This window comes from Phodopus roborovskii, unplaced genomic scaffold (genome assembly GCF_943737965.1).
Source record: "Phodopus roborovskii unplaced genomic scaffold, PHOROB, whole genome shotgun sequence".
Classification (NCBI taxonomy): domain Eukaryota; kingdom Metazoa; phylum Chordata; class Mammalia; order Rodentia; family Cricetidae; genus Phodopus; species Phodopus roborovskii.
The window spans coordinates 18443436-18463891 of record NW_026126525.1 but is presented as its reverse complement, the minus strand read 5'-3'; positions in this window follow the sequence as shown (position 1 = coordinate 18463891).

Below are 20456 nucleotides of genomic sequence, written 5' to 3'. Positions count from 1 at the left end.
GAGCATCTACATAACCACTTGTCTGCAACCTACAATATGTATTGTCTAGACTAATTTTGTTTATTAAGTTTGGAGCATGACAATAAATATGTAAAAATAAAAGGATTTTAAAAGGAAACACAACTGACAATAAAATATAAAAGCATTGCATTAAGAGTAAACATCACAAAATACTTTCACACTGAACATTTTAAAATATAATTTAAGTAAAAAGTTTGAATATACAGGCAAATGCACAATTAGTAAATGTCAAGTTCATTCAAAATTTCATGTGGAAATAAGAAAAATTATCCTGAAATAGAACAAAAGTGTAAAGCTTAACTTATTAAGTTAAGACCTTTGTACTAATTATGAACTTCATCAGTCAGGTAGCATGAAAGGAAATCAAGACAGAGAGGTTAGTTCAACTTAAATAAAAACTGAGGTCAGAAACTGGCCCAGAAATTTGTACTTGAAGTACATTGGTTTACAGAAATCTCTGAACGACAAAGCAACAATGATAGTATTTTACTAAAGAATTTTGAAAAGGTGGATCTTGAGCAGAAAAAAATTATACTTTATATTTTTTAAAAATTGACACAAAAATTAAATAAATTTAAATATGAAATTACTAGCCTCAATGGGAAAATTATATGGTTGGGAATTTGTCAAATATCTTATGAATCAAAATCAAAAGCATAGTCACAGAAGTGTAATATAGATTGTAATTTAACAAAATTAAAATACTCAGATCTGTGAAATCTGGTTTAAGAATGAAATCAGAAACTATTTATTGTGAAGAAACACTTCCAAGGCACATATCTGATAATATTTTTTTAATTGAGAGCAAATGACGCTCAATAGTGTATAAATAAAAAAGTAAAATGAAATTTTTAAAAGATGAACAAAAAAAGCAGGCAAGGTGGCCCATATTCTACCCCCAGTACTAAGAGGGTAATAGCAGGTAGATCTTTGTTAGATGAGGGTCATAGTAGGTATATCTCTGTGAGTTGAGGGTAATACAGGTAGATCTCTGTGAATTGTAGGTCAGTCTGATCTACATATTGGCACCCTGTCTTGAACAAATAAAGCAAAAGCTAAATACTTTTATAAATACTTTGGGTAAATACTTTGAATACTCACTTCACTGAGAACATGAAAAGATATTATCAGTAATCAATAAGGATATGGAAGCTTAACTCACAACAAAATGCTGTTACCCAGGTTCTCAGTTATTTTAAATTGTTTTAAAATATTAATGAACACAGCCAGTGTTACTGACATATTACACAAATTAAATGAGTCTTCTCCCTCTGGAAGTGATGGTTCTTCAACCTGTTCACCTGATGCAAGCCATGGGTTGCAGCCAACTCGATTTAGTCAATAAAAATTTACAATCTAGAGTTTTACACAGCATCAATCATAACATTAGTTTTCATTACTAAACATCATAACAACCCAAATGTTCATCTATAGTTAATGGGTACAGGAATATTTGAGAGGAAGCCAACACAATAGAATAACACTCTGTAATATAAAGAGAAGAGCTACTGTCAGGTACACTGATATGAATGAATCTAAAAATAATATAGCTCAGTGAGAATCTTAAGACAATAATACTCTATGAAACCACATATAGAAAATGTAACAATGTAAGTTAATGTGTCACAGAAAGCTAAACTGTATTTAGAATATTTTGAGGGGGGAAGTTAAAAGAAGAAAAGGGGTTCATGAATTTCCACAAGCTTGGTTCAGCTGTCTCTGTAGATTTCTCCATCATGATCTTGACCTCCCTTGCTCATGTTTTCCCTCCTCCTTGCTCTCTTGGACTGGTTGTGGATCTCTGAGTCTCCTTCCATCAATTATTGGATGAGGACATATGATGATAGTTGAGTTACTCATCAGTCTTATTACAGGGCTAGGCCAGTTCAGACATCCTCTTTATTATTGGTTGGAGTCTTAGCTGGAAGTTACCCTGGCACCAGGTTTCTCCTAAAGCCCATAATGATTCTCATTGCTTTTCCACTGCATCCTTGCCTGCCTTGGTCATCTTGTTTTCTTCTGTTCTCATCAACCCTCCTCTCCTCATTGCCACCCCCACACCCACTATAGAGATTCCAGGGAACTGTATTAGGCCCTCCATATTTGGGAGACAGTTATTAAGTTTGGACTAGCTGAGGGTCCCCTGTCGGTAGGACCATGATACAAACCTGGTACATGAGCTAGCTTATTGGATTCCATTCTTTAGAGTAGGATGCCATGCTCAGTGGCCTTAGGACTACAGTATAATCCCTATACATAAACTAGGATTAAAGCATTGGTGAGAGGCCTGGTTCTGCCCCAACCTGTTGTGCCAGACTATGTTGATTCCTCATGGGAGCCCTTACCCTTGAGGAGGAGTGGACTGTGAGTGGGCTAGTGGAAGATGAGGGGGTGTGGGAGCAGGCGGGGAGGGGGAAGGAGGAGAGTTGGGAGGGAGAACTGTAGTTGTAATGTAAAATGAAATAAAAAATTTTAAAAAATGGACAAAAAAGATAAAGTCTTTGAAAAAATATATACGTTCATTTTCTTACTGTTTTCATGATTTAATGAGTAAAGGTATATGTCAAAAGCTACTAAACTCTATAGTTGATATATGTGATTTTAATGACATTCAAAAGTCATTAAAGTTATTGAAACATAGCAAAACACTGAAGATATAATTTCATATGAGCAGTGGTTCTCAACCTTCCTAATGGTGTCACCATTTAATACAATTCCACATTTTATGGGGACCCCCAACCATAACATTATTTATATTATTACTTATTACTTAATAACTATACTGCTGCTACTCTTAGGAATCATAATGTAAATACTTGTGTTTTCTGATGGTCTTAGGTGACCCCTGTGAAAAAGACATTTGACCCTAAAGGGATTGTGATACACAGGTTAAGAACTACAAGGTTATATACATACATATATATATATATATATATATATATATATATATATATATATATTTGTTAGGAGCATGGTGAGTGGTGCCTTTGTAATTGTTAACATATCTTGTACTCCATAATGACATATATTAGCTAATGTGTCTAAAGAAAACTGGTGATACAAAGCAGTATAGTAAAATTATAATCGGAATGATAGTGATACTGACTTAAACAAAGAGCAAACAATAGTGATCTTGTCATACAAACCTGATGCTTCCTATGTTCCATTCATTTTAAGATTATGAATAAATAAAGAACAGTTCCTTTGATACTGGTAGCCTTAAGACTAGATCATTCAAGAGGATTTTATGGATCCTTGTAACACAAGGTAAGTAGCACCTTGTTTCTTGACTTAATGAAGAGGTGAAAGATGAAGGCTGTAGTTGGCTCTCTACTGCTATAAGCAAGGAGAGGTTCTTCCCTGATCAAATAAGGCCAATGTGGTCAGAAAAGCAGATAATAGCAGAATCTGCTGCAAAGCTTATGTAGATGAGAGTTGTGTCATTTCTGGTAGTTGCACGTATGTCTACAGGTGAGTTTGAGTTTTCTCTGAATAGCTATAGTTGAGGTAAGAACAGTTATAAAAGATTTAGGATAGATAAGGTTGGGCAGTCATCAAGGACAGCTTAAAGAAGGAGCTATTTGACTTAAAGTTTTATCACTTTAAGTGAGCATGGTGACACTAAAGTTTAGTTGCTGCTGGGCTTCCAGAAACTGCAGTAGTTCTGTTTCACAATTAAACCCTAGCAAGATTACTCCAAGGCATTAAGTTTTTCCAGGTGGTTTCAATCAAAGAATGTAACACTCACCTGTATCTATTTTTAACAGTTCTGTGAGACCCCAGATTCCCTCTTACAGAAACAGAATGAAGTAAAATTCTAACTTACACAATACATAGAAGTTAGTTTAAGAGTGATTGTAGAGCATACTTTGAAACTAAAACTATAAACTTTTCAGAAAAGAGAAATCACAGAAATAATCTTCTTGTTTCATACTCTCCAAAGAAATTAAAATGAAAGTCATGAGCTATAACAATACAATATTTCTAAAGGCTGACAATATTCAAATGACAATGTTGTGAAACTATACAAATTCTCAATCATTGCTAATGATAAGGAAAATGATAAAAATCATCCATGAAATAAAGGTTTCAAAGATTGTACAGATGTAAACATTTGACATAGCAATCTCAGTTCTAGGTACACATCTCTGCCCCTCCCCTGAAAAAGAATACATTTGCCAACAGAAACATTTCCAACCAGATGTAGTCTGTAGATTCATCCTTAGAAATTAAAAGCTATAAACAGCATATACATCTGCAATGAGAAAAATATTAGATAAACTGTATGTAATATACTAAGATAGTAAATAAATATGCTGCAAAATCTCACTTTCACAAATTAAAAATGCCATGTTACTATCACAAAAACATGACTGAAACTCATAGATGTGACAGTAAGCCAAAGGAAATGAGACACACTAAAGAACATGCATGGAATCTCACACAGCATGATTAGTGGTGAAAAAAAAAACCTCAGACTTACAGTTGTTTCTGAATTTGACAGTGACTGAGATCCTTAGAGCATCAAAGATTATCTAGAGTGATCCAACTGGTTCATGCCTTCATAGGAAAGGAGTAAAACTGTACTCATTCACCAACCTTACATTATTAATATCTATATTTCAATGTATACATTTTCCTGGAAAATTGAATGAGAAATCAGTGAATGGAAATATAAACTCTAAAGAATATTAATCATGAATATTGCTTCATTTTTGAGAGGAACTATGGATTATAAGGCTTGATTATACTGCTGTTTACTTTGTACATGATTTAAATTTTCTAAGCTAAAATATTTTAAAAGATTAAAGAATGTAATTTTGAGAGTGGAGGGCCTGTGCATTTGTTGAACAAGTCAGCAGTGATAATTATTTCAGAAAATCAAGGCCAAAGAAAGATACTTTTGTGGAGAATAAAACTGGAAAGCTGCAGATAAAAAGCCAAGCCAAATGATTACCTATTGTTTAACACCATCCAGAAATCAAGGAAATCATCAATGTGTGAGTTAGGAGTCGAAAAGGTTTATATATTAGAGAGATAAAGGTTGTGTTTTTGTACTTTGTAAGCTTTGTTACTTTGTGCAAAGCTATTAACCTTTTGAGCTTCATCTATTCAATTCTAAAAGGAGCTTAATAATCTCTACCTCAAAAGGTGGTGAGGAAAATTTGGCAGTCTTAACATAGTATAACCATTAGCATATTAGCATATTGCACGTAGTAATTAGCACATCTTAAGGAAGTTTTGTCTTCCTCTTCCCCTAATCCATCCTTCAGCCCTATCCCCAGCCCTCATAAGGAAATAAAAATGTGCATATCCCTGGGGCAGACTGGCTAGCTAGTCTAACCTGTTTGGCAGGTTTCAGGGAAGTAGGAAGCCCTGTTTTTTTTTTTTTTTTTTTTTTTCTTTGGGTGGTGGAGGGGACTCTAGCTAGCTTTCCTTTGGCCTTCTGCATATGTACAGAAATGAACTTATATACACATATGCACACATACTCACACACACACACACAACAAGAAAATTGTATTTGCAGTCAGACTGGGAATCTGCAGAGTACTTATGAATGAATTGTTAGGCAAAATATTTACTTCACTGTGATATAGAATAGCCACATTATATAGTTAAAATAAAATTATGTATAAATAATTTAATAAATACTATAGTAATATTAGTTGCTGACATCAATTAACAAAATGGTACATAAAATTTTTGAACAATATTACTTACTAACCCTAAGTAATACAATATTAGTTTTTGACATGTAACACAATGAAGTAGTGTATATTATCATAAAATAAGTGCTACTGCTTTGCTATTTTTAAGGATTTTTTTTATTTATGTCTATGTATGTGTGTCTATATGCAAGTATGCCAGCCATGCATGGGTACATGAAGAGACCAGATAAGGTTGTTGCAGCTCTAAGAACTGGTGTTACATGGGTTGTAAGCCACAAGATGTGGATGTTGGGAATCAAATGTGTGTGTGGAGAGTGTCGTCTGCAAGAGCTTTGAATAGCAGAGCTACCTCTTTAGCCCCTTCTTTGTATTGTAAATCATGGTAAATTATACAGTAAAAATGAAATGTCAGATACTGTTCCCCAGGAAGGCTTTCCATTTGCTTGTTTTGTTCTTTGTTTTGTTTTATGTGTATTTCTTAAGGAAACAAATGTTTATATTAACAAAAATGCTATTTCTCCCAAATATGATTTGCCTGTTCACCTTTGCTCTATACCTCCCCAGAATGTGACTTTCTCGGCTACCATAAATGCCCTTCCTGGATAGTGAGATCAACAACTAACTTATCCATGGAGTCCTCATGTAATAACTGTTGGAAACAGGAGCAAACACCCATACATAAACACTGAGTCGAACTAGAACCCAGATGCAGATGGAGAGGACAAGACCAGGAAGCAGAAACACATAGAGACAGCTTACCTGAACAAAGAGGAGCTAATGGGCCCCCAGACTGCTAGCTGGGAAGCGAGCATGGACTGACTCAGCCCACCCCGCCCCCCCACCCCCCCCACCCCCCCACCCCCGATATGGGTCTCAGCCAGAAGGACTGAGCAGTCTAAGGAACTTCAGACAGTGGAGCCAGGATGTATCCCTTGTGCACAAAAGAACCTTGCTAACACATCCCCAATGGAGGGATAACTGCCTTAACTAGAGATAGGAGAGAAGCCCTAGTCCCTACTTCACATGCCCTGTCAGATCTACATGACCCCAACTGGATGGCATTCCCCTACATATGGTATTGGGGTGGGGGGATGGGAGGGGAGGGTGGTTAGAGTGCACGTGAGAGGGCAGATAGGGTAAAAGTGAGGGAGAGAGGTAGGGAGGGAAGGAGGGAGGGAGGGAGGAAGGAAGAGGGAACTAGGATTGACCTGTAAAATAATAAATTTAAAAAAAAAAAAAAAAACATGCTTTGACTCCAAAATTTAAGTTCAAGGACAAGTTACTGGAGAAAAGATTTTCTGTTTTTGTTTCCACAAAAAAATGAAAAGCTGTGGATTCCTTCCAGACTAATGTGGTTTGACCAAGCCAGACAGCCTGAAACAGTACCAGGTGATCCTACATTCAAAACAGCTGGACAAACTTGCCGACTACAGCCAGGATTTCTGCATCTTCTTAGAATCCCCCATGACAGCTCCCCTTACCAGCAGGAAGTAGTTTGGAAAGAACGATGCCCAAATTCCCAAATATTGTCTATAAATGCTTGTTTTCATTCAAATGGACTTGGTTATAAAAAATATAAAAAAAATAAAGAAAAGAATATGACTTTCTCAATAGGCTTCAATTATAAATTAGAATTTTTTTACTAATAAATTTTTTAGAAATATAATTAAAATTACATATTGATCACTTTTGCCTCTTCCTCCCTCCCTCTTTCCCTCTCTTCCACCTTCACATGTATCCTGACCACCCTCCTTGTAAGGAGTAGGTTTTTCACCTGCTGCTGGTCTGGTCCCACCACCATGCTTGTCCCAATTAAGCAACAGAGACTCTGTATCTGATATAATGCTGTTGTCCAGGTACTACTTTCTTATCAGCTAGCTCTGTCTTAATTATTAACCCATTTCTATGTATTTCCACATGGTCTTATCTTACCAGAGAGCTGGGGCTGGCGGTTTTGTTCTCTCCAGTCTCTCCATGCTGACTCTCCCTTACTTCTTCCTCTTTCTTCCCTGTCTCCTAGTCCCTTCTATCTTCCTTTCCTATTGGCCAACAGTGCTTTATTCATTAACCAGTATGAGAAATATATACAGAATAACATCTCCCATCACCCTCCTCTCCTACCCTCCCACTCCACATGTAGCTTGATGACCTCCAGGAGGGGTCATCTAAATCTGTGAAGTCTTTTTGAGTAGGGACTAGGACTTCTCTTCTATCTCTATGTTAATGGAGTATCCCTCCATTGTGCACAAAGTCCTTTTGTGCACCAGGAATAAATCCTGGTTCCACTGTATGAGGACCCTTAGACTGATCAGGCCTTCTAGCTGAGACATGTGTTCAGGGGGGGTCTGAGTCAGTCCCATGCTGGATTCTCAGCTGTCACTCTGGGGGCCTATTAGTTCCTCCATGTTCAGGTAAGCTGTCTCTGTGTGTTTCTGCAGCCTGGTCTTGTCCTCCCTCTCTGCATCTGGATTCCAGTTCAGGTCAGTGTTTAGTTGTAGGTGTTTGCTTCTGTTTCCATCAAGTTTTAGATGAGGGCTCCATGATGGTGGATAAGTTAGTCGTTGATCTCATTATCAGGGAAGGGCATTTATGGAAGCCTCTCCACTGTTGCCCAAATTGTTAGTTGGGGTCAGTCTTGTAGGTCTCTGGACATTTCTTTAGGTTTATTTTTTTCTTCAATCCTATAATGGCTCCCTCTTTTATGTTCTCTCTCTCTCCCTCTCTCTTGCTCCTCTCTTCTACTCCTCCCCTTACTCAATCACTCAATCTTCCTAGTCCGAGGTGCTTTCCTTTCCTTTCTTCCCCTTCTCTTTTACAATTAAAAATAAAATATTTATTTTTGAAACAGGTTCTTCACCCCCCTCCCATAGGCAGGTTCTTTTGTAAAGCATTCAGAAAATGACAAAGATAGCAATTGAGAGTTCCTACTCTAAATTCTCCTGTTTCCCAGTTTTTAAGCTTACAGGTACAAGCTACTCTACCTGGCTTAAGATACTCTTTCTGGATATTTTTCCTTCCTTGACAACTTTATACATCGTGTAAAGTTATGTTTAGTCTTCCACCAACACATGCTTTTATCATCCTCAAGTGTATATAACATAACATATATTTAATCTACGAAAAGAAAAAAATGGATGGTGAGTGTATTAACAAGCCTAATAAATAACATTCAGGATCTTTTTAAATAAAACACAAAAAGTTTTAATTAATTGTACTTAATAAGTCTTGTGTAATATATTCATAAAATATATTTTATAATTTAATCACTTTATTACTGATGTAATAGAATAGAAGGCAGTATTTGAATACTATTTTAAAAACCATAGGGGCTGGTTTGACTATGGAGAAAGCAGAACACAACTCAGACATACACCTAAAGTACTTCCCTTCTAGTAGAGATACTGGGAATAAACCCAAAGGACTCATCCTACTATAAAGATACTTGCTCCTTAATCCTACATTCAAAACAGCTGGACAAAACAGCCCTACAGACTACAGACAGGACATCTGAATCTTCTTCGAATCCCCCCAAGACAGCGTCCCTTACCAGCAGGAAGTAGCTTGGAAAGAACGACGCCCAAATTCCCAAATATTGTGTATAAATGTTTGTTTTCATTTAATTGGACTTTGTTATAAAAATTAAATAAAATAAAAAATAAATAAATAAAAAAAGATACTTGCTCTTTCCAGTTCACTGCTTCTTTATTCACAAGAGTCAGAGCATGGAAATAGCCTATATGCCCATCAGCCAGTAAATTGATAATGATTGTGTGGTATATTGAATCAGCAGTTCTCAACCTGTCAGTCTCAATCCCCAAAAGATCATCAAAAAACATAAATATTTGTTTTGTGATTAATAATAGTAGTAAAATTACAGTTATGAAGTAGCAGAGAAATATTTTTATGGCTGGGGATCACCACAACATGAAGAACTCTATTAAAGATTCCCAACATTACGAAGGTTAAGAACAATGAAATATAATTCAGCTGAGAAGAATAATGTAAGTTTGAAATTTGAAGTAAATAAATAGTAGACAATAAACCTAGTTGAGGCAACCTAGACCTAGAAACAAAAGTTTCAAAATTATTTTTGTTGTTGCTTTTATGTATTCTTATTTGTGAATGCTGCCTTTAAAGTTTTAGGTTGCATAGGTTTTATTCAGAATATCCACAGATGTTTATAAATGAGTAGAGTAGGAGAGGATCTTTCAAGAAAGGGGAGATGTAACATACATTTTTTAAAGGGGGAAAGGAGTAAAAATAAAAATCAATAGAATGAAATACTGAAGGTAGGGAATAAAAGGAACAGAGAGGGAAAGAAATATGAGGAAGAATAACTATGGTGATTTGAATGAGAATGGCTCTCATCAACTTATTGATTTGAATGTTTCATCTGCAGGAAGTGGAACTATTTGAAAGGATTGGGAGGTGTGGTCTTATGGAGGAAGTGTGCAACTGGTGATGAATTTAGAAGTTTGAAAATGCCCATTCCAAGCCTAGATTTTCTCTCTTTGTTACATGAGGATCCTGATGAAGATCTCACAGCTACTTTTCCAGCATCATGTCTGCCTTTATGACTCCATATTCCTTGCCATCATAACAATGAACTAAATATCTGAAACTCTCAAAAAACCTAAATTATAAAGTTTTCTTTTATGAGTTGTTGTGGTCATGGCTTTTTTCACAACAATAGAATACATTTTTTTAATTTTTTAAAATTTATTTTATGTAACAAAGTTCATTTAAATGAAAACAAACATTTATAGACAATATTTTGGAATTTGGGTGCACAACAATAGAATATTGACTAAGACAATAAGTAATTCTAAAAATGTTGTCAAATAGCCATATAGAAATTGATCACAGTAGTTTCCTGAAATATGTGCAAATATAAAGGGAGTTTAAATGTACTTAAGTTATATGTTGGTACAACACCCCTTTTAGCTACTACATGTAAAATAAATCTGTGGCTTACCGCTTTTTGAGTTGTTGACTAATGATATTCCATGGTCTCAAACTCTACAGTGTATTGCCATTGATCTTGGTTACTTTCCATAATTTGATTATTCCTAAAGACCCTATTCCTGAACATACCCCATATTTCAGTCATAGAACATGGAGTCATCAAGCTGGATGCTTTATTCCTACTAACTAGTTTTCAGTACTAGATGCTTCTGGGTATATCACTAGTAGAGAAATGTCTTCATATACATCCATCTCACACAGATATCATCCCTGCATTGCAAAATGATTGGCCAGATTAGACATGCCTTTTACATTAGTGTGGCTAATAATATGTGAACAACCAGCTGTTTGTGATTGGATCTAAGGCCTAGTCCGTGTAATCCCTTGAACAGTTAAAGGTGCAAGAACCTGTAACAAGATACTTCACTGGTCCTCAAGTAAAAATCTATTACTATTATTTTGCTAAATGAACATGATGTAAAAAAGAAAAAGGAAATGCCTAATGGCATATTGCTATATCAATAGGCCAGTTTATCTGTCAATATTCATTAGAGAAACTTCTTGTAATTAGAAAGCAGTTAACACAGAGACCATCAACTGTTCAACTTACAGAGAAACTTAGGAGTGTTAAAACATAAACAGTGAGTATATACCACACTCCTTATCCCAAGACTTACAGATCTTCTCAGGAAGAGAGCTAAAAAGATTGTGACAGCCATAGGTAGTACATAACTTCAAGATCACAATTAAACTCATAAATCTTGAGAGCATGCACAAAAACTGAGCAAGCTCAAGCCTGATGGGAGATGTCATTCTGTATATGTTTCTCATACTGGTTAATGAATAAAGCACTGTTGGCCAATAGGAAAGGAAGATAGGAGGGACTAGGAGACAAGGAGGAAAGAGGAAGTAGTAAGGAGGATTCAAGATGGAGAGTATGGAGAAAGCAGAATGCCAGCCGGCTCCCCGGTAAGAGAAGACCACGTGAAAGTACATAGATCAGCAGAAATGGGTTAATACTTAAGACAGAGCTAGCTGATAAAAAACAAGTAACTGGCCAACACAAGCCAGATATAATTCCTAGGGAGATGAACATGAACTCCTACCACTAGTTGAGGAGCTAGTATCATTTGATAGTTGCTATAAATAGGTAGTCAGTTTTCATTACTGACATGGTTCCTGGTAGGTCAAGCATTCTTTAGGGAAGTGTCCACTTAGCCTACACTATTAGACCGGATGTGTAATGAAGATGTTGGTGATAAAGAAGAAAAAGAGGAGGAGTATGGATTCAAAGTCAGGGCAAGTAAGAAAGTAGATGCCTATAGACAGGGGAGTAAATGGGAGGAGTTAGAGTGGAGTAAACACTACCAAAAGTCACTGTCGGAAACAACAAAGAATAAACTAAATATTTAGAAAACAAATCATATATATATTTGAAAATGTTAATGAACATGACTATTTGTAGCTCAAAATGTAAATTGATGTACATAAATTCTCAAAAATATATTATTACTTAATTTTTGGTAGTTGAGTGTCAAAAATTCTAATATGAAAAAAAAATGATTTCAAAGTCTTCCTTATTTATTATGTCTTTGCAACATAGAATAACAGCTCATTAACAAACTATGTAGAATTGCAGATTTTATAACAATTCTAAAATTGATCCCTAAATAAAACTTTTTATATATATATGATGTACAAACAGTTATATGTTTCTTTTAACATTTTTGGTGTAAACTATATAACCAAGTAACTTCTTAACCTGAAATTTCCAGGTTTCCTATACTAAAAATTAAGACCAGCCTTAACGAACACACACACACACACACACACACACAGAGAACTGAAGGCAGGGTTTAAAGGAGTACCCAAGACCCAAGACAAATGATAAGTAGGAATTTATTAGGAAACTACTTACACAGATAAGAGTAAATAATCTTCCTGAACCAGAAGATACAGTCTCTGCTCTTCTAATGCTCCGCAACCCAAGATCAATCGAGCCAACTACTCCTCTGACTTATAATGGGGTCACATCTGCACCTGAAACCATGCCCAAATGGTGTGACCACAAAAATGAGTTCACTGGCAAGGCAAGATGTCACTACATTGCAATATAGCTGTGTTGTTATTATAAAACCATAGACATTTAAATTTGTGAAAGAATACTGGGATAATTTATTTTGAACTATCAGCTTGCATTTGAAATACCATCTACATAGTTTTATGATTTAACTTAGTTTGAAAGCTGGTAACAGTACAATACAATTTAAAACAGCATTAAATTAAATAGAGCTGGAGAGGGGACTCAGCAGTTAGGTCACTTGCTTCTTTCTGAATTCGAGGTCAGTTTCTACCACCCACTGTAGGCTGCTCACAACTACCTCTAATTCCAGTTCCAAGAGATCTGAACATCCTTTCTGATTTTCAAGTGCAACCAAAACAGACACACACACACGTGCATTAATTAAAATAAACAAATAAATTTTAGCACCTGAAGTAAAATTGAATTATATTGGTAAAAACAATATGAAGCTATACTATTTAGAGTCTACCATATATGATATTTGAATTGGAGAAAATATTGAGCAACAAATTTTCTATCTTATTTGGAAATGAAAACGACAAATAAATTAAAATTATTTGAATTTATTTCATTCATAATTGAATTGTAGTTAGAAGTTTCTTATAAAACATTATATATTTATCTTGTCTACAAAATACTGTAAAACTTGTGTTTAGGGAAAAAAATATTTAAATCTTTTTATCTCTTCCACTCTGTCAGACTTTTCTGTGAATATTTTCATCTCTCCTAACTCTAGTCTGTAAACCTTTTGTTTACAATAAGGTCCTATTGCATGTGGAAGATGGCCATTGAGAGAGGAATGGGAAAACTACAGTTGTCTGAAAAACAAGTTCTGTTATTCTTTGAGATTCTGAGAAATGCTGGAGGTTAAGATGCTATCTTGTCACAGCCATCTGCCCTAGCTATGGTCAGTTAGCCATGTTAGGATGTTGGCAGATGTGCTGCCACTTTATGAGTCCACTTTATGATCTCACAATAATACAATTTAATTGCAATCCCTATTTTCATTAATAATTACTATGTAATTGTTCTAGAATTTTAACATTTTGTCAGAGTTATATTATTTCACATGTCAAAACCCAAACAACTTTAATTACTAAATAAGATTTGGTTAGGCTATAAGTCTTTATATGTCTTCTTGTTGATGTTAAATTATTAAATTTATTAAATTATTTATATTAAAAGTAATCAATTTCTTGCTCTTTTAGGATATAGTGTATATTCAGTATAACTTCTAGCTCATGCTAAGTGTGCATTATATAACACACACTGGTAGCACTTAAAGTCAGAAGGTGTTATCACAAAATTGAACTAGTCTCAAAGTTTAGGGTATATGGATAGAAATGAGCAGAGTCACACCCTGTCTGAAACTTGTTTCCCTAAGTTTCTTCAGTCCGTGTGTCAATACAGACTCATACTGACAGTTTACCTCTAAAATAGATGGAAAATCATTAGTACTTAACAAGGTCCCTGTCTCATAGTTCAGTGTTTCATGCATTCTTCTAAACAACATTGCCCTCATTGCCATGTTTTGTCTCACATCAGGCTTAGACACACTATGCAAACTTACCACAATTGAAATAACAAGCCTTAAGTTGGCTAGATCAGAGTAAGAAGATAGATATGGTTGATCAGAGTAAGGAGATGGCCTGTTTTAAGCAAAGCAAGCAGCCTCAGGAGAATGAGCTCTGCCTTCTCCACATAGAAGAGATTCCACCCCATTCTTTATAATAAAGTATTTTTTCCTCATAAACAGTATATTATTATTTGCTATGATGGGTGACAAATGTCTGTACAAAATAATACCAATATAAAACTGTCCAGATATCAACATTTAACTATGAGTCATTTGTATAATGAGTAGATGGTTTTGGATATATTGAGTATAGATCAATCTTGGAATTTAATTTTCTAAGGGTACGAGTTCAACCTGAGTACAAATTAAAAAAGGAAAGAATCCATTCAATTTACTAAGTTATCAAACCACATGTAGTAATCCATTTCATGGTCCATCATAATCAGCGTACACATAATTGACAGACACATAGATATCAAGTATGAAAGAAAATAAAAGCAAGGCATTATTAGTTTTGCCAGAAGATATGGGGAAAGGAATACAGTTTTAAAAAGATTTATTTTATTTGTGTGAATGGATGCTTTGCCTTAATGTAAAAATGTGTACCATATGCAAGCCTAATGCCCACAAAAGTCAGAACAGGGCATCATTTCTGCCAAAATGGACTTATAGAGAATTAAAAGCTACTTTGTGGGTGCTGGGAACTAATATCTCTGAAAAAATGACAAGTAATTTTAGCTGCTGAGGCCATTTTTCAGACCAGAAAGGAAACAATTTAAAAAAATATTTTAAAGGTTTATAAGACTTGATGTCTTTAAGTTCCAAAATACTGCAAGTGGTTTTGCAAAAAGACAGGAAATGAAGGCAGGTGAGAAGGCTTGCCTGTTAAGGAAACTGACTACTTTCCTAGGATCTGGTTTTGATACCCAGCACCCATAAGGTGGCTCACAGCATCCAAATTCCAGTTCCAAGGGACCTAATATTCTCTTCTTGCCTCTGTGAGCAACAGTTGTTCAAGTGGTGCACAGGTGTGCATACAGGCAAAACATCCATACACATGAAATAAAATTAAAAGAAAATAGGCAAAAGTTGGTGGAGTAAAATTTCTTTTTATATTCTTTTAATATTATTTTCTTCGTATTTTTATGGAAGATATTCAGTGTGTATGTGTGTGTGTGTGTGTGTGTGTGTGTGTGTGTGTATGTCAGTACAGATGTTTCACTTTTACTTTTTTTCAGGGACTCTAATTCCATCTGGGGAAGACTGTATTCCCTACTCCCAGACTTTTTTAGTTGCATGTAGTCATTTGTGTAGTGGTGAGATTTCATAGACTTTCCACAGTCTACTTTGTGTCATCCTCTGCTGTCGTCTTTTTTTCAGATCAGATTTAGGCAGTTATGTTGATGAGACTTTAGGCTATAGTTTCTGGGTTTCCTAGGAGATACATTGCTATGAAGCAAACTTCCTGCTCTTCCAGCTTTTCCAGTCTTTCTTCCCCCATTTCTGATACATTCCCCAAGACAGAGGTGTGAGAGTTGTTTTTCTAGTTTTTCCATTAGTATTGGACTTAATAACTCTGCAGTTTTGATTGACTGTGGTTTTCTATAATGGTCTCAGTAGTTACAAAAACAAGGAAAGTATAGTGGGACCATTGGCAGCAGAGTGTGGAGTAGCAAAAAAAACTGAATAGGGGAAATGGGAAAAGGGGAACACTAATATGAGAGGCTAAAAATGAATACAGAAGGAGGACCTAGGCCTTATTCCAAATGACATGATAGATTTTGATGACCCCTCCTGGAAGGTATCAGCTTCACAGAGGAATGAGGGGGGATGGGATGTGAGTGGGGCTCTGGGGGCATTGGAGGGAGGGATGGAGGGAGGAAGAGAAAACTGGGATCGATATGTAAAATAAAAATAATAAATATATAATATGCACATATATTATTAATAAGACTTTTCTCATGTGAACTGATATACTACCTAACAAAAGCCTCAAGACATTACTGAAACTATTGTATGGCCCTTTGTTGTCTCTGACTTTGAGGAGGTGAAAGGTAAGTCCCTATTAATGAAGACACTGTGTACTTTAGACACAGTGCCTGCAGACCTCTGAGTTGGAATTTATCTGAAAGCCTCCTCCCTGAGGACTAGATTTCATAATACCTGAAGGTGACATGTAAACCTCCAAAGAAGGGAAGCAACCAACAGTTCTACCCAGATATGAAGCCACTGAACCATAACAATGACCTGTGTGTCAGACAATAAAGGTGTAATATTTGTATACATCTCTTGGTACTAATCAGCAGCTCTCTATTTGCAAATAAGACCATCTCAGGTAGAGTGAATAGAGACCTGATAATAGAAACTTAGACAACTTCTTGGAGTTAGTGCCTTCAAGGATCTTAGAGAAGAACTTACAACTTCAACTTTGTTAAATTAACATAGTCTCTATCTATAGAGTAAAATGTATAAAATATATTCTAAGACTATACATAAGTGTAGTCCTTAACCTCAGCAAGGAATATTTTCCCTGCTACTTTATACTTTGTCACTTGGGGTAATTTTTCCCTTTTTCTCTTCCTCTTCCTGCTCCATTGTCATGGTCTATTTTGTTTAATTAAATGTTCAAAATGTTAAGGAGAAGTCAATTATGTTCTGTTTTGCTGGTATCAGAATTCTTTCTATCAATTCTTTCCTGTTTCCTTCTAATCCTCTTGACTTTTCCATATCTGTTGTTCTTTGATTTGTGTGTGTGTATGTGTGTGTGTGTGTGTTTCATGTATTTCTTGGAGGGTGTATTAGTTATTTTCCTACTATATAATTTATACAAATATTCCTACTCTTCCTCAACACTCTATCCCCATGGCCTGTGCTCTCCTTCATTATTTTCTGTGATAATTTTCACATGTAGAATTCTTAGAATGTGTAAGACATTGCATGATAACCTTATAAAAAAAGCATGACAACTTTATAATAAGCAGTTTCAATTAAGTTGCTATATTGGCAAATATTAGGAGCATAAAGACTCTTGTACTGACAGCACTAAGGAAACTAGGAACGTTAAACAGGAAGGGTTCTGTTTCAAGGGGAAAGATGTATAACACAGGAGGCTGGGACTGGAGGTATCTAATAGCTTATATAATCCTTGCACTATCTGTAGGACCAGGCCCTTTATGTCTACCCCAGGCTCCCACAACCAGGACTGGAGACGACAATCTAGATAACATTTCATTATCTGTATGGCCAGGGCCTCTCCCAAGATCCCACACCCAAGGCCAGAGGTAGTAAATATCCCAGATGACCTCTACCCTATCTATATGACCAATACCAAACCATATCCTCCCCTAGGCAATTAAAGTTAAATATCTAAATATCTAGCCTGTCTTTGGAATCCATCTTTATAGAAAAAGTGACATGTACTTGGAAAAGAGTTTTGCTGCAATTATGCCTCATTGTGCACAGGGAATTGGTTAATACCATGAGTCTGTTTTCCAAATTATACTGAACTTAAATTTCCTGACAATGAACTGCCTGGTATCAGACATTAGAAGTTTGAACCAACACCACCTATTGAGTAGTGTTAAACTGGGTTTCCTTCTTGCCTCACATGGACGGCTACTCTTCTGGCCTTGGTGTTTCAGAGACCCCCATAGGCATAGACAAACATGGCAAATATAATCTATGCTTAAAGGGTATGATCAAGTGAATGCATTTGTATTTCATTTCATTTTTAAAAGTAATAGCAGGACTTGTGTCATTTGTAGGAAACAAATGTAATTATTTACATTTCTGGGAACCAGGTAATCCAGGATTATGATGCCAGAGACTCGGCAGATATTCTTGATTTTCATTTCAGGATGTCACCTTACATACATCACCCTGTAGAGTATAATGCTCCTAAATGAATCAATGTTACTTAGAGGGGAGAGTCCTTCCTATTTTATAAACAATGATATTAATCCATTCATGAAGGATTTCTCATGACCTGCATACATTTTAAAGGTTCCCACTGATCAACACTGTAGAATGGAGAATCAAAATTCCATCACTTAAATGTCGTAAGTTCACAGTGAAGCTTTAGGGGTGAAACAAACTTAGGCTATATATTAACCTCAGGGGCAGCTACATGGTCAATGTTTCCACATGAGTGGCATATTTCCTTCTTCCAAACAGCAAACTACTGCCACAGTCCTTGTTACCATACCAACAATCCTTATCATTCTAGTCTTTAGTCACCATCTTTTTCTGACAAGATGTCAATGTTGATGGTAATAAAATGAATAATCAACAATGCAGCAAGATACCATGGGCAGAATGCTGCTATTGCATGATGTTTGTATCACAAATTTCAATGTCCATGATCATTCTCCATCAAATGATAAACCTCAACTAGCTAGATGTTTTCGACACCCAAAGCATTCTCCTGATTATTTCTTAGATTAAAAAAAAAAAACATGCAACACTCTTAGCATATCTCTGAGTCCCATGCTTCATGTACCAAGGGAGAGGAGAAGCCAAACAATTTCCAAATGTTCCTTGCCTTTGATGTTGTTCCTGAAGTTCATTGCTCCCTTAGGATTCTGTCTTGGCTAGTTCTGAAATGTACCATTTCCCCATCAATAATTAATCCCTGTTGATTCTATCCAGTTTTATTAATGTGATTTTGAGTTCCCTAGTTAGACTCTGTATGGCACTTTGCATTGTCTCTTATACCACTCCAAAGAAAAATATTCAATATGCAATAGTTTTCAGTAGCAAACAAGAACTGCCTCTCAAACGAGTTATGCCACTACTTGTCTGTGATCTGAGAGGCTAATGCTTTCAGATGATCAAAAATCCTGTCCATATAAATTGTACTAAGAACAGTTATAAATCAATCAGATTAGCAGGTTCTAATGGTTAAGGCACAATTTCTAGTCTACAGTTTATTGGATTCCTTCCAAGGCCTACAGCTACAGTGATACTCAAAGTTAACAGCTTTAGTGCTCACTTTGATAAGAAGATAAAAGAAACAGTGGTATATGCTTATGCTGTCTTATGTCTACAGAGCAGATGGTGGGCCTCATTTGTGTTAGTGGCTCACAAGGATAACAGGTGGTGTGGTGGTTCTCGCCTTTAATACCAGCTCTTGGGAAGCAGAGGCAGACAGATTTATGTCTACCTGGGTCTACAGAGTGAATGCCAGGACTAGGTCCAAAGTTCCACAGAAAAACCCAATCTCAAAATACCCCCTGCCATACCCCTGTAGGCCAAGTAGTCTTGGCTATGGTATAGCAGAGTCCACTTTCCATTTCTATTTTGAAATCGTTAAAAAATTTGCTAAATTTTTTGAAGAATATGAGACTGTGTATTTGCATCATTTCCCTTCCACTCTTCACCACTCTAGTTCTTTCCCTGAACTCCAGTGCCCTTCAACTTTATGACTTCTTAAATTGTAATTGTGTATATACATACATACATACATATATATATATATATATATATATATATATATTGAGTCTGTTTAGAGTTGCTCTTATATATATATATGTGTTTAGAGATGATTACTTGTGATAGGATAAACTATCAGGGGTCTGATCCCTGGAGAAGACCAGTTCTTCTTAGCAGCCATTAATTACTTATAGATCATGATCTAGAATGGGGACTTGTAGATTTAACCTGTATTATTTTGGCATTTCAGTTGATGTTCTCCTTGTGCAGGTCTTGTTTAGGAAATCATCAATCTTGTTAAAATTTCAAGGCAGAAAATCCCTGTTATGTAGAAGATACTATCTTATAGCGGATGTTCCAGTCCTCAGGCTTTTTATCTTTTTCAATGTTTCCTGAGCCTTATGCATAGGAGCTGCTGTGTTGTATATGTATCAATTGTAGGTGTTTCCCTACAGTTAGTTGTTCTCTGAATTTTAAGGAGTCATGGATTTCTATGATAGCTACTCATTTGCTTCACAAATAAATTTCTCTGCTGAAGTTTGAGATGTACACTTACCTGGGGATATAAGCATAGGTACTCAGAATACAACTTGGAATTATACTTGTTTAGGAACATGGCAGTACAGGTTTTCATCAAGGGTTTGATCAGAAACGTTATCATAGAATGAGCTACAACTTTGTAGCAAGTCCTGAAACATCAAATTAAAAT